The sequence below is a fragment of the Delphinapterus leucas genome, chromosome 4, assembly GCF_059928025.1.
Source record: "Delphinapterus leucas isolate spDelLeu-1000000601 "Yukka" chromosome 4, BTC_Dleu_Yukka2, whole genome shotgun sequence".
Taxonomy (NCBI): Eukaryota; Metazoa; Chordata; class Mammalia; order Artiodactyla; family Monodontidae; genus Delphinapterus; species Delphinapterus leucas.
This window is the reverse complement of record NC_143132.1, coordinates 106,239,258-106,252,258: the sequence shown is the minus strand read 5'-3', so window position 1 is coordinate 106,252,258 and position 13,001 is coordinate 106,239,258. Positions and strand designations below refer to the sequence as shown.

Here is a 13,001-nt window from a genome sequence, read left to right as displayed (position 1 = left end):
AAAAGGGTAAAGGTGGAACGAAGGGAGGGAACCACGTGATTTACTGTTGGCTAGACCTCTTTCAGTGTAGAATGAGGACTTGGTCAATATTAAGGTATATGTACGTGTTAGATGAGTGTATGTGCATATGGGACCCAGAATTTATTTTTTCTGGAATTGATATCATTGAAACAGTTATTCTAGTTTTGTCTGTTTGGAGGTTGAAGTCCATTTAAAACAGTTTATTTAATTAGAAGATGTTAAAGTGAAATAAAATCTTGTTTAGTAACTTAAATCTGTGGTCCCCAACCTTTTTGTCACCAGGGACCAGTTTTGTTGAAGACAATTTTTCCATGGACGGGTGTGTGGTGGTGAGGCTGGGGGGATGGTTCAGGTGGTAATGCGAGCCATGGGGAGCAATGGAGAGCGGCAGCTGAAGCTTCGCTAGCTTGCCCACCACTCACCTCCTGCTGTGCAACCTGGTTCCTAACAGGCCGCAGACCGGTATCAGTGGTTGGGGTGGTGGTTGGGGACCCCTGGCTTAAATTACAGCTTCTTGTTTGTTTTATTCCAAACCGACATTGGGATCTTTTATTCTATGAAGTGTTTAGAACATCTTAGAATTTATCCTCTTTTGTTAGTCTTTCAACACCCTATATATGTTCACTCTAATACTTCAATACAGAAGTGTTTATCTTTAGTGTATCACTTTTCAGTGTTAAATTGAAGAGCTTACCAAGATTTTGGATATGGTTGCTTGAGATCTTGATTCTATGAAGAATTAAGTTTATTGAAGGTTATGGGGCTCTTCTCATCCCTCTCTTTTTCACAGTTGTCTGTGTGTTTATTTTTTAATCCAGATTTACAGTGATATTATATAAAACTGCCTGGATTGTTGGCTTTTACATATTCTTTGAAATGATAAATTTGTGGTGGATTTTGGGAGAGTGTAACATGATTGTGTGACTTTCTTTCCCTGTTCACCCCATAGCCATTAACGTACATTGAGCAGTTGTGGTCCTGAAAAATTCTGAGTTCTTTTTCTAGTTTTAAGGACTGTTGAATGTTATAGGAGAGGAGATAGGGTTGGATATCTGGCTTTAAATTTAGGGAACCTGACTTACCCAGAGTTGGTAGAATGGAGTGAGGATCAGAGAGGATATGGGGGAAATCTGTTGATAAAGGGAGAAAGTCAGGAGGATGATAGTTGAAGAGAAGATGTAGAGTAGGCTTTCTAAGAAAATATGGACTAAGAGGATGAATAAATTACATCAGTCAAGGAAATGCTGTGCTCCTTGTTCTTTTTTTCCTCCTCCTTTTGGCTTACACTTTAGATATTACACGACTATGTGAGATGACTATGATTTTTACTGGTCGTTAAATCTTTGCTTTCTACTTCACCAAGTTTTACTTTTTAGAATAATATTTACACAGTTGTGTGAAGTTGATATTACATAAAGCATTATTTGGGGTATTTTAAAGGTAGGAAAAATGAGAGCATGAATCAAAAGGGAGGTCGGGTGGCTTCAGGAAAGGGTTCCATATGGTGACATTAATTTTGAAGGTCGGCACCAGCTTTACAGGTTAGATTCTGCCATCACTCAGAGCTGATTTTGTTCAAGGGTCTGATTACTAGATGACAGGTTCACAAGATAATAATGTTGTATTTGTCATTATTTCTTAAATCTCAACAAAGGCAATGAACAAGGTCAAAACAAGAGGTGTCAGTTGTCGGGCCATGAATACTGATGCCAAAAAGCTGTGAGTAGCCTGATTTAGTCATCTTCATGGTTTTGGTGGACCATAGTACAGGGTGGTGTTATGTCAATGTGCCCTCCCTTCTGATTAGTGCTAAGGCCACATGAATTCATACCATTTAGTATGATCTGAAATTAGGATTGGGGGGGGTTGATGTATACATTTAATATGGTAGTATTTATATATGACAGATACACCCCGTTTTGCTCCAGAAATAACTTATATATATTTTTTACAGCTTACATGTTTATTTCCTAAACCTGATCTTTAAGCCATTCAGGGCAGAGCATGGGTCTTATACTCTTTTGTATTACTCAGCGTACCTAATGTACATGGTAGTTTTTCATAAATATTTATTGGGTATTGATCAGATATGCTCATTCATTCATTTGTTCACTTGTTCAGTCAACAATACTTGAATGCCTTCTATTTGTCAAGTATATGTTAGGTAATGGGGACATAACGGCAGGCTAGTCTTACTTGGAGATTTCATGCAGGTGGCAAAATAAGCATATATAGAAGGGAAGATATATAAGTAATTACAGTAAAATCAGATGAATGTTTCTGTAGGAAACTAACTGTTATGTGTTAGGGTACTTTTGGCTATAAGTAACAAAACCTAACTAAACTAGCTTAAACCAAGAGCAGCAAACTTTTTGTGAAGAGCTAGGTAGTAAATAAATTAGGCTTTCTTGGCCATATGTCTCTGTTGCCAACTACTGAACTCTGCCCTTTTAGCATGAAAGCAGCCATAGATAATACTAAATGAGTGGCATGACTGTATTCCAGTAAAGTTTTATACTTTATTTACAAAAATGGGCAGCTGGCTATATTTGCCCATGGGTTTGTAGTTTGTCAACATATGGCTTAAACAATTAAGTACATTTATTGCTAATATAAGAAAAAGTTCGGAGGTAAGCAGACCTGCACCCTTTTTATTGTTCCAACAGGCCAGTCTCAGCACATTGGGTTTCATCCTCAGTCTTGACACATTTTGGTTGCAAGATATTTTCATGAACTTTAAGCTGGTTGAGCTAGATTAGTCAGCATGTTAGGGACGGGCTCTCAGAAGAAGCGATGTTTATACACTGAAGGAAGGAAGAGATGGGAAAGAAGGGTGCATGCAAAATGAACTCCATGTGGAAGTACTTGGAGGAAAGCAAGGTGGGTATGTCGTATTTGAGAAACTGAAGTCTCGTGGGGATTAGTTTAGAGAAGAAGAGGAATAATGATGAGAGGTGATTATTGGAGTATATGTTATGCTAAGGAGAGAGTTAATTCTAAAGGTAGTGAGAAGCCAGTGAAATCTCAAGTAGAGTAATTTTATGATCAGGTCTACATAAAGTATGAACAAAATGCTTTACTAACAGTGGACATAATAATAAGCATCTAACATTTAAATGTATTTTCTAGGTATCAGAAATTTTGCTAAGCGTTATGTATTATCTTATTTAATTTTCATAGTAACCTAGTGAAATAGGTGCTTTTATTTTCCCATTTATACAAATGAACACTTGTGATCATAGGGCTTGTAAATAAGTGGCAGAGTTAGTTTTCTAATTCAGGTTCACTGACAACAGCATCTTGACTCTTAACAGTACACTATGTTTATTTCTGTAGTAATCCATGATTGTTGATGATGATATATAGTGTTTGAGATCAATTGATATGCTATTGCTTAAACTTTCCTGGAAAATAGCTAAGGAAAACAGAAAGAATTTTCTGTGCCTTGTTTTCTCTGATCGGGTCAGAAATCTGTCATTAGTAAAAGACTGATTTCTTCTTTTCTTCCTTTCTCTTCCTTACTTTCCCACGTCAGCATTTAATCTGTTTATTTAGAATTACTTTTAATTATATTTAGTAAAACGACAAAAAATTTCTAGACCTTATTTAAATGTATTTCTGTGATGGTTTTATTGGATCTTTTGAAATTTTTATTATTTTTTTTAAGAACACGTGTAGGTGGAGAGAAAGGAAAAAAGATTCACAAATGATTGAATTTGGACTTAGAAGTATTAGTTCATTGTGATTGTGTGACTCAATGACAAATATTTTAGCTTGTGCTAAATAACCTAGATGCTTCCTCACATAAGAGAAAATAAAAACGCACGTGATTCTGTTTCTTTATATATAACAATCTTTGTTTTTATCAAACCAGTTTGAAAATATCAATATTTATAAATATTGATAGAACATAAAGCATACATTTATGAAATATAAAGCAAGGAGAGTAAGTACAATAATGGTAAGGGAATATTTTATAAATTGGGAAAAATAAAAGCAGGAGAGGAAGAAATGCTCAAGCAGGAATTTATGAGCCTAATAATAAGGAACAGCTTTTTTTATTAGCCTTTTGAGAAAAAAGATATAAAATTAGGCAATTCTGAAAAACCTTTTTAAAATAGCAGCTAATTAAGTACAAGTTCTGGAAATTCCTGGAACATTTGAATGATTATAATTAGGATTTGTCTATAATGTCATAAGTTGATCTATATATTTTATAATTTTGCTGAATAAGGGAGGCCTAATATAAACTAGAAGGATATCAGGAGTTTGTAGGGATTAAAAGGTGCCTTTCCTTACAACACTGAGTGAAAGATTAACATAAGAAAGACACCGACCAAACCTTGTCTTAGATTTTATCAAAAAGGTTTAATGACTTTAATTTTTAATGTTTTACATTTATAAAATTTGGTTTCTAAGAATATTTAATTTGTAAAATACTGATACAGATTTTGTTTGTTTTTATTAGTTCCCCCCCCCAATTTTTAGAACAAATATTCAGCGTATCATTAGATAATTATATTTCTTTTCTGAGGACATGTCTTTGCAATATGAAAACAAATTTTATTAATACTAGAGTTATTAAATTGAAACTGGACATTAACAACGTCATTTTAAGCAAGCTTTTATTGAGAGTCAAAAATCAGAAATATGAAACTTGTCATGGCATCTCATAATTACAACTTGGTTTGATGATTGTGGGCATTGTACACCCCATTTGAGTCTTCTGTGGATTAGTATCTTACTGAGCCTTCTTTAGAAACATTTTAATAAAATTCCAAAAAGTATAGTCATCCACTATAAAACATTTTATGGACTTCCTTGAAAACTTAGTTGTGAGTAAATGTCAGTGCCACCAGTGACATTCTACTATTGATTTTAAATCATAGTGCCATCCTTAAGGGTAGAATTTGGATGGATTTGATTTAACTTTATTATTATTTTTAAAATATTTATTTTATTTTTGGCTGCGTCGGGTCTTCACTGTGGCATGCGGGTTGCGGTGTGCGGGATCTTTTTGTTATGGCGCGCAGGCTCTTCCTTGCGGCACACGGGCTTCTCTCTAGTTGTGGCGCGCAGGCTTCTCTCTAGTTGTGGCACACAGGCTCCAGAGTGCCTGGGCTCTGTAGTTTGTGGCACGTGGACTCTCTAGTTGAGGCATGCGGGCTCAGTAGTTGTGACGTGCGGGCTTAGTTGCCCCGCGGCACGTGGGATCTTAGTTCCCTGACCAGGGATTGAACCTGTGTCCCCTGCATTGGAAGGTGGATTCTTTACCACTGGACCACCAGGGAAGTCCCTGATTTAGCTTTATTTTCAATCATGATTTAAACCACCAGCCAGGAAAGTTTGGTTTAAAGCAGTTATTGCCTAGTAAAATGCTTTCTTAATTTGAGTAACTTGAGGATTCATCGGGAACCTAATTTAGTATTCCATAGCCTATTCTCCCCTATGATGTGCTACTGTGAAAGGTTTTCACTTTTATTATATTCTTATTAGCTTTTCAGTAGGTGGATGTTGTACTCAGAAATGTGCCCATCAAGACTTCCGGAATATTTTGCCCAAACACTTGCGTTTTTTATACTTATCTTCCTCATTTCCTTTATATAACTTTCTGAAGCTTTGTACTTTTAGAGAGAGGTTAAGAATTTCCCTCTGGATACAAATTTTGACAACTGAAGGAGTGCTTTTTAGTAGGTAATTGGAGGGGAATGCATTTAAACAGAATTTAAAAATTATTTTGGCCACATCACATGGCATGTGGAATTTCCCCAACCAGGGATTGAACCCATGCCCCCTGCATTGGAAGTGTGGAGTCTTAACCACTGGACCGCCAGGGAAGTCTTAAATAGAATTTCTTAAATGTGACTCTCACTAAATCACTTGTCTTAAGTCTTTTTGAAAATATGTATAGAAGCCACTGGGATAGCAGTGAACTTGGGCTTCAGTTATAGCCCATGCTAATATGGGCTATAGTTATAGCCCATTTTTCCTACCTAGTGCTTGGCAGAAGGTGTTGGAAGTGGTTTGGGAATGCTGGACTCTGAGTTTGACAGCAGTTCCATACTCTTAGATGCTGTCATATTTTTCTTTACCTCTTATTTCTTTATGCAGCAGGAAATCATTTATGCTAATTTACCCCTATTTGCATATAGGTTATAGAGTTCTGTGGTGCAGAGTGTGCTTAGAACTCCTTTTAAGTGTCTGTTTCGATCAAAGCAGGGCTGTGTGATAGCTGTTGTCTGACACCAAGCTGTGTGGTGTTGTTTTCATTAAACATTTATTACACTTCGAATGTGACAGCAGGCAACTTCGTGCCAGGATAACATGTTTTCATGCAAAATTTATTGAAAAAGACGAGACTCTGTAAAGAGATCTTGTTGCCTTTCACCAGTGGCGAAGGGTAAATGTTTGGTTCGAAGGAAATATACCTTTAACACATGGCATTGTAACTTGTGAAAGAAGCTTCGTACTGTCAATTTTGTTAAGCAGGTAAACAAAACCATCTTTAAAGTGTGTGCACTGGATTGTTTTTCCTTTTTAAATTAAAGGTTTTACAATTTCCTTGTGAATTGAATGAATACCATAACAGTGGCTTATTATGTTTTTGGGTATTTTATATTACAGTGAAATTTACCGCCCAGTTTCCATTATATGGGTTTGGGTATTTGTCACTAGCTATTAGTTTTGTTTAACAGAAACAATCTGTTATTTTTCAAAAAGGTGAGGTCAGGGCTTCCCTGGTAGCGCGGTGGTTGGGAGTCCGCCTGCCGATGCAGGGGACGTGGGTTCGTGCCCCAGTCCGGGAGGATCCTGCATGCCGCGGAGCGGCTGGGCCCGTGGGCCATGGCCGCTGGGCCTGCGCCTCCGGAGCCTGTGCTCCGCAACGGGAGGGGCCGTGACGGTGAGAGGCCCTCGTACCGCAAAAAAAAAAAAAAGGTGAGGTCAAGACAGGGAATCCAGCATAACAAAAAGAATAATCAACAAAAGCAGGAGACAAGGGTTTCATAAGTTCTCTCCCAGGTCATTAATTAATGAGGGAACCCAGTAAGATGTTACATGGAGCTCAAGGAGAATCCAAAGAACAGACACATACATAGGCCACCAGGAATACTGGACACAGACTTGCTTAATTGATTCACAATTGCCTTCTTCCACGTGGGGAGGGAAATCAGTTATAACTCCACTGGAAAAATTCTTTTTCATATCTATGGAAAGTAAACGTTTGCATTGCTATCAATTATTGATAATTTGTGGAATTTAAAAATATGTCAGATGAGGAAAAGCAGAAAAGTGGAGATAACTTGGAAATGCACCCTAGACAAAACATCCAATCATCTTGTTTGGTCATCTCATCTCATTTAAAATTTTTTCCTGACAAGGGCAAGTTATTCTTGTTAAGCCTTAAATTTCTTCTGTAAAATTAGGATAATGATAGTTGAAAAGCTGTAAAGATTAGAAGCAGTGTGTGTAAGAGGCTAGTACTATGTAGTAGGATTTCAATACATGGTAGTGATTTTATTTTTTTTGAATAACACAAATTTAATTATTGATTCCCGTGATTACCAGTTTCTCAGCTGTCATTCTTTTTTCTTACTTTTGTGTCTTTTTAAAGAAATATTCCCTCAGCCTTAAAAACTCTTTCTTCCCTACCTCTCCTGACAGTTCTGTTGATGTTTTGGGCTCATTTTAGAGGTCACATCCTTTATGAAGTATTTCCTGCCCCTCATGAGTGTGCTAAATAGCTCTGCAGTTAGCACTCATAGTATCTACACCTAATCTGAACAGAGAGCTTTGTAATAAAAGAGAGCTTTGTATAAAATTTCATAATTGCCAGATTACACATATTCAATACCTTGTCTGTTGTATTCAACATTGTATTTATATTTTCTTGGATCATAACAAGTACTGAAATATTTGTAGAATGTATGAATAAGTAATCGTTTTAGAAGTTGTTTCTAGGTAACAAAATGCAGCTTTTAAGCATTTAAAAATGGTAAAATTGAATTTTGGGTATTAGGAAAATAACCACCTTTTTTCCTACTACTCCATGCCTGGTATAACTGTGCATGTGCACACACATAAACACATCACTTCTATCAAAGTCCCTAGACTACAGTTTATTTTTTTTAACATCTTTATTACAGTATAATTGCTTTACAATGGTGTGTTAGTTTCTGCTTTATAACAAAGTGAATCAGTTATACATATACATATATCCCCATACCTCTTCCCTCTTGTGTCTCCCTCCCTCCCACCCTCCCTATCCCACCCCTCTAGGTGGTCACAAAGTACCGAGCTGATCTCCCTGTGCTATGTGGCTGCTTCCGACTAGCTGTTTTACATTTGGTAGTGTATATATATGTCCATGCCACTCTCTCACTTTGTGCCAGCTTACCCTTCTCCCTCCCCGTATCCTCAGTTCCATTCTCTAGTAGGTCTGCATCTTTACTGCCGTCTTGCCCCAGGTTCTTCATTGCCATTTTTGTTTTGTTTTTTAGATTCCATATATATGTGTTAACATACAGTATTTGTTTTTCTCTTTCTGACTAACTTCACTCTGTATGACAGACTCTAGGCCCATCCACCTCACTACAGATAGCTCAATTTCATCTCTTTTTATGGCTGAGTAATATTCCATTGTATATATGTGCCACATCTTCTTTATCCATTCATAGTTTGATGGACACTTAACTTGCTTCCATGTCCTGGATATTGTAAATAGAGCTGCAATGAACATTGTGGTACATGACTCTTTTTTTTTTTTTTTTTTTTTTTGTGGTACGTGGGCCTCTCACTGTTGTGGCCTCTCCCGTTGTGGAGCACAGGCTCCAGACGCTCAGGCTCAGCGGCCATGGATCACGGGCCCAGCTGCTCCGCAGCATGTGGGATCTTCCTGGATCAGGGCATGAACCCGTGTCCCCTGCATCAGCAGGCAGACTCTCAACCACTGCACCACCAGGGGAGCCCTACATGACTCTTTTTGAATTATTGTTTTCTCTGGGTATATGCCCAGGAGTGGGATTGCTGGGTCGTATGGTAGTTCTATTTTTAGTTTTTTAAGGAACCTCCATACTGTTCTCAATAGTGGCTGTATCAATTTACATTCCCACCAACAGTGCAAGAGGGTTCCCTTTGCTCCACACCCTCTCCAGCATTTATTGTTTCTAGATTTTTTGATGATGGCCATTCTGACTGGTGTGAAGTTATACCTCATTGTAGTTTTGATTTGCATTTCTCTAATGATTAATGATGTTGAGCATTCATTCATGTTTGTTGGCAATCTGTATATCTTCTTTGGATAAATGTGTATTTAGGTCTTCTGCCCATTTTTGGATTGGTTTTTTTTTTTTTTTTTGATATTGAGCTGCATGAGCTGCTTGTAAATTTTGGAGATTAATCCTTTGTCAGTTGCTTCATTTGCAAGTATTTTCTCCCATTTGGAGGGTTGTCTTTTCGTCTTGTTTATGATTTCCTTTGTTGTGCAAAAGCTTTTAAGTTTCATTAGGTCCCATTTGTTTATTTTTGTTTTTATTTCCCTTTCTCTAGGAGGTGGGTGAAAAAGGATCTTGTGGTGATTTATGTCATAGAGTGTTCTGCCTATGTTTTCCTCTAAGAGTTTTATAGTGTCTAGCCTTACATTTAGGTCTTTAATCCATTTTGAGTTTATTTTTGTGTATGGTGTTAGGGAGTGTTCTAATTTCATTCCTTTACGTGTACCTGTTCAGTTTCCCCAGCACCACTTACTGAAGAGGCTGTCTTTTCTACACTGTATATTCTTGCCTCCTTTATCAAAGATAAGGTGACCATATGTGTGTGGGTTTATCTCTGGGCTTTCTATCCTGTTCCATTGATCTATATTTCTGTTTTTGTGCCAGTACCATACTGTCTTGATTACTGTAGCTTTGTAGTGTAGTCTGAAGTCCTGAAGCCTGATTCCTCCAGCTCTGTTTTTCTTTCTCAAGATTGCGTTGGCTATTCAGGGTCTTTTGTGTTGCCATACAAATTGTGAAATTTTTTGTTCTAGTTCTGTGAAAAATGCCATTGGTAGTTTGATAGGCATTGCATTGAATCTGTAGATTGCTTTAGGTAGGATAGTAATTTTCACAATGTGATTCTTCCAATCCAAGAACATGGTATATCTCTCCATCTATTTGTATCATCTTTAATTTCTTTCATCAGTGTCTTATAATTTTCTGCATACAGGTCTTTTGTCTCCTTAGGTAGGTTTATTCCTAGATATTTTATTGTTTTTGTTGCAATGGTAAATGGGAGTGTTTTCTTAATTTCACTTTTAGATTTTTCATCATTAATGTGTAGGAATGCAAGAGATTTCTGTACTTTAATTTTGTATACTGCTACTTTACCAAATTCTTTGATTAGCGCTAGTAGTGTTCTGGTAGCATCTTTAGGATTCTCTATGTATAGTATCATGTCATCTGCAAACAGTGACAGTTTTAATTCTTCTTTTCTGATTTGTATTCCTTTTATGTTTTTTTCTTCTTTGATTTCTGTGGCTAAAACTTCCAAAACTGTGTTGAATAATAGTGGTGAGAGTGGGCAACCTTGGCTTGTTCCTGATCTTAGTAGAAATGGTTTCAGTTTTTCACCATTGAGGATGATGTTAGCTGTGTGTTTGTCATATATGGCCTTTATTATGTTGAGGTAAGTTCTCTCTATGCCTACTTTTTGGAGGGTTTTTATCATAAATGGATGTTGAATTTTGTCAGAAGCTTTTTCTGCATCTATTGAGGTGATCATATGGTTTTTCTCCTTCAGTTGGTTAATTCATCTGTGAATTATGTGTGTGGAATTCATCTGTGAAGCCATCTGGTCTTCGACTTTCATTTGTTGGACTTTTGTTTGTTGTCCATTTTATTGGCATAGCGTTGCTTGTAGTGGTCTCTTAGGATGCTTTGTATTTCTGTGGTGTCTGTTGTAACTTCTCCTTTTTCATTTCTAATTTTATTGACTTGAGTCCTCTCCCTCTTTTTCTTGATGAGTCTGGCTAATGGTTTATCAATTTTGTTTATGTTCTCAAAGAACCAGCTTTTAGTTTTATTCATCTTTGCTATTGTTTTCTTTGTTTCTATTTCATTTATTTCTGCTCTGATCTTTATGATTTCTTTCCTTCTGCTAGCTTTGGGTTTTGTTTGTTCTTCTTTCTCTGGTTCCTTTAGGTGTAATTTTAGATTGTTTATTTGAGATTTTTCTTTTTTCTTGAGGTACGCTTGTACTGCTATAAACTTCCCTATTTGAATTGTTTTGCTGCATCCCGTAGGTTTTGGATTGTCGTGTTTTTGTTGTCATTTGTCTCTAGGTATTTTCTGATTTCCTCTTTGAGTTCTTCAGTGATCTCTTGATTATTTAGTAATGTATTGTTTAGCCTCCATGTGTTTGTGTTTTTTACGGTTTTTTCCCTGTAATTGATTTCTAATGTTATAGCATTGTGATCAGAAAATATGTTTTATATGATTTCAATTTTCTTACATTTACTGAGGCTTGTTTTGTGACCCAAGACGTGATCTATCTTGGAGAATGTTCCATGTGCACTTGAGAAAAAAGTGTAATGTGCTGCTTTTGGATGCAATGTCCTATAAATTTCAATTAAATCTATATGGTCTGTTGTGTTATTTAAAGCTTGTGTTTGCTTATTAATTTTCTGTTTGGATGACCTGTCCATTGGTGTAAGTGAGGTGTTAAAGTCGCCCTCTATTATTGTGTTACTGTCAATTTCTCCTTTCATGGTTGTTTGCATGTGCCTTATGTATTGAGGTGCTTGTATGTTTGGTGCATAAACATTTATAATTGTTATATCTTCTTCTTGGAGTGATTCCTTGATCATTATGTAGTGTCTTTCCTTGTCTCTTGTAACATCCTTTATTTAAAAATCTATTTTATCTGATATGAGTATTGCTACTCCAGCTTTCTTTTCGTTTCCATTTGCATGGAATATCTTTTTCTGTCCCCTCACTTTCAGTCTGTGTATGTCCTCAGGTCTAAAGTGGGTTTCTTGTAGACAGCATATATATGGGTCTTATATTTGTATCCATTCAGGGAGCCTGTGTCTTTTGGTTGGAGCATTTAATCCATTCACATTTAAGGTAATTATATATATGTATGTTCCTATTACCATTTTCTTCATTGTTATGGGTTTGTTTTTTTAGGCCTTTTCTACTTTTCTGTTTCTCACTTAGAGAAGTTCCTTTAGTATTTGTTGTATAGCTGGTTTGGTGTTTCTGAATTCTCTTATCTTTTGCTTGTCTGTATAGCTTTTGATTTCTCCATCGAATCTGAATGAGATCCCTGCTGGGTAGAGAACTCTTTGCTGTAGGTTCTTTCCTTTCATCACTTTAAGTATATCATGCCATTCCCTTCTGGCTTGTAGAGTTTCTGCTGAGAAATCAGCTGTTAACCTTATGGGAGTTCCCTTGTATGTTATATTTTGGTTTTCCCTTGCTGCTTTGAATAATATTTTTTTGTCTTTAATTTTTGCCAGTTTGATTACTATGTGTCTCGGCATGTTTCTCCTTGGGTTTATCCTGTATGGGACTTGCTTCGCTTCCTGGACTTGGGTGGCTATTTCCTTTCCCATGTTATTGAAGTTTTCGAGTATAATGTCTTCAAATATTTTCTCTGGTCCTTTCTCTGTCTCTTCTCCTTCTGGGACCCCTGTAATGCGAATGTTGTTGCGTTTTATGTTGTCCTGGAGGTCTCTTAGGCTGTCTTCCTTTCTTTTCAGTCTTTTTTCTTTATTCTGTTCCGCAGCAGTGAATTCCACCATTCTGTCTTTCAGGTCACTTATAAGTTCTTCTGCCTCAGTTATTCTGCTATTGATTCCTTCTAGTGTAGTTTTCATTTCAGTTATTGTATTGTTCATCTCTGTTTGTTTGTTCTTTAATTCTTCTAGGTCTTTGGTAAACATTTCTTGCATCTTCTTGATCTTTGCCTGCATTCTTTTTTGGAGGTCCTGGTTCATGTTC

At 36.7% G+C, this 13,001-nt stretch overlaps 1 protein-coding gene across 4 annotated transcripts in view; it reads left to right on the top strand.

Annotated features, from left to right (window-relative positions):
- RSRC1 (arginine and serine rich coiled-coil 1) overlaps positions 1 to 13,001 on the top strand; it is a 466,849-nt gene that overhangs the window by 117,683 nt on the left and 336,165 nt on the right. The gene's annotated exons all lie outside the window — the stretch shown is intronic.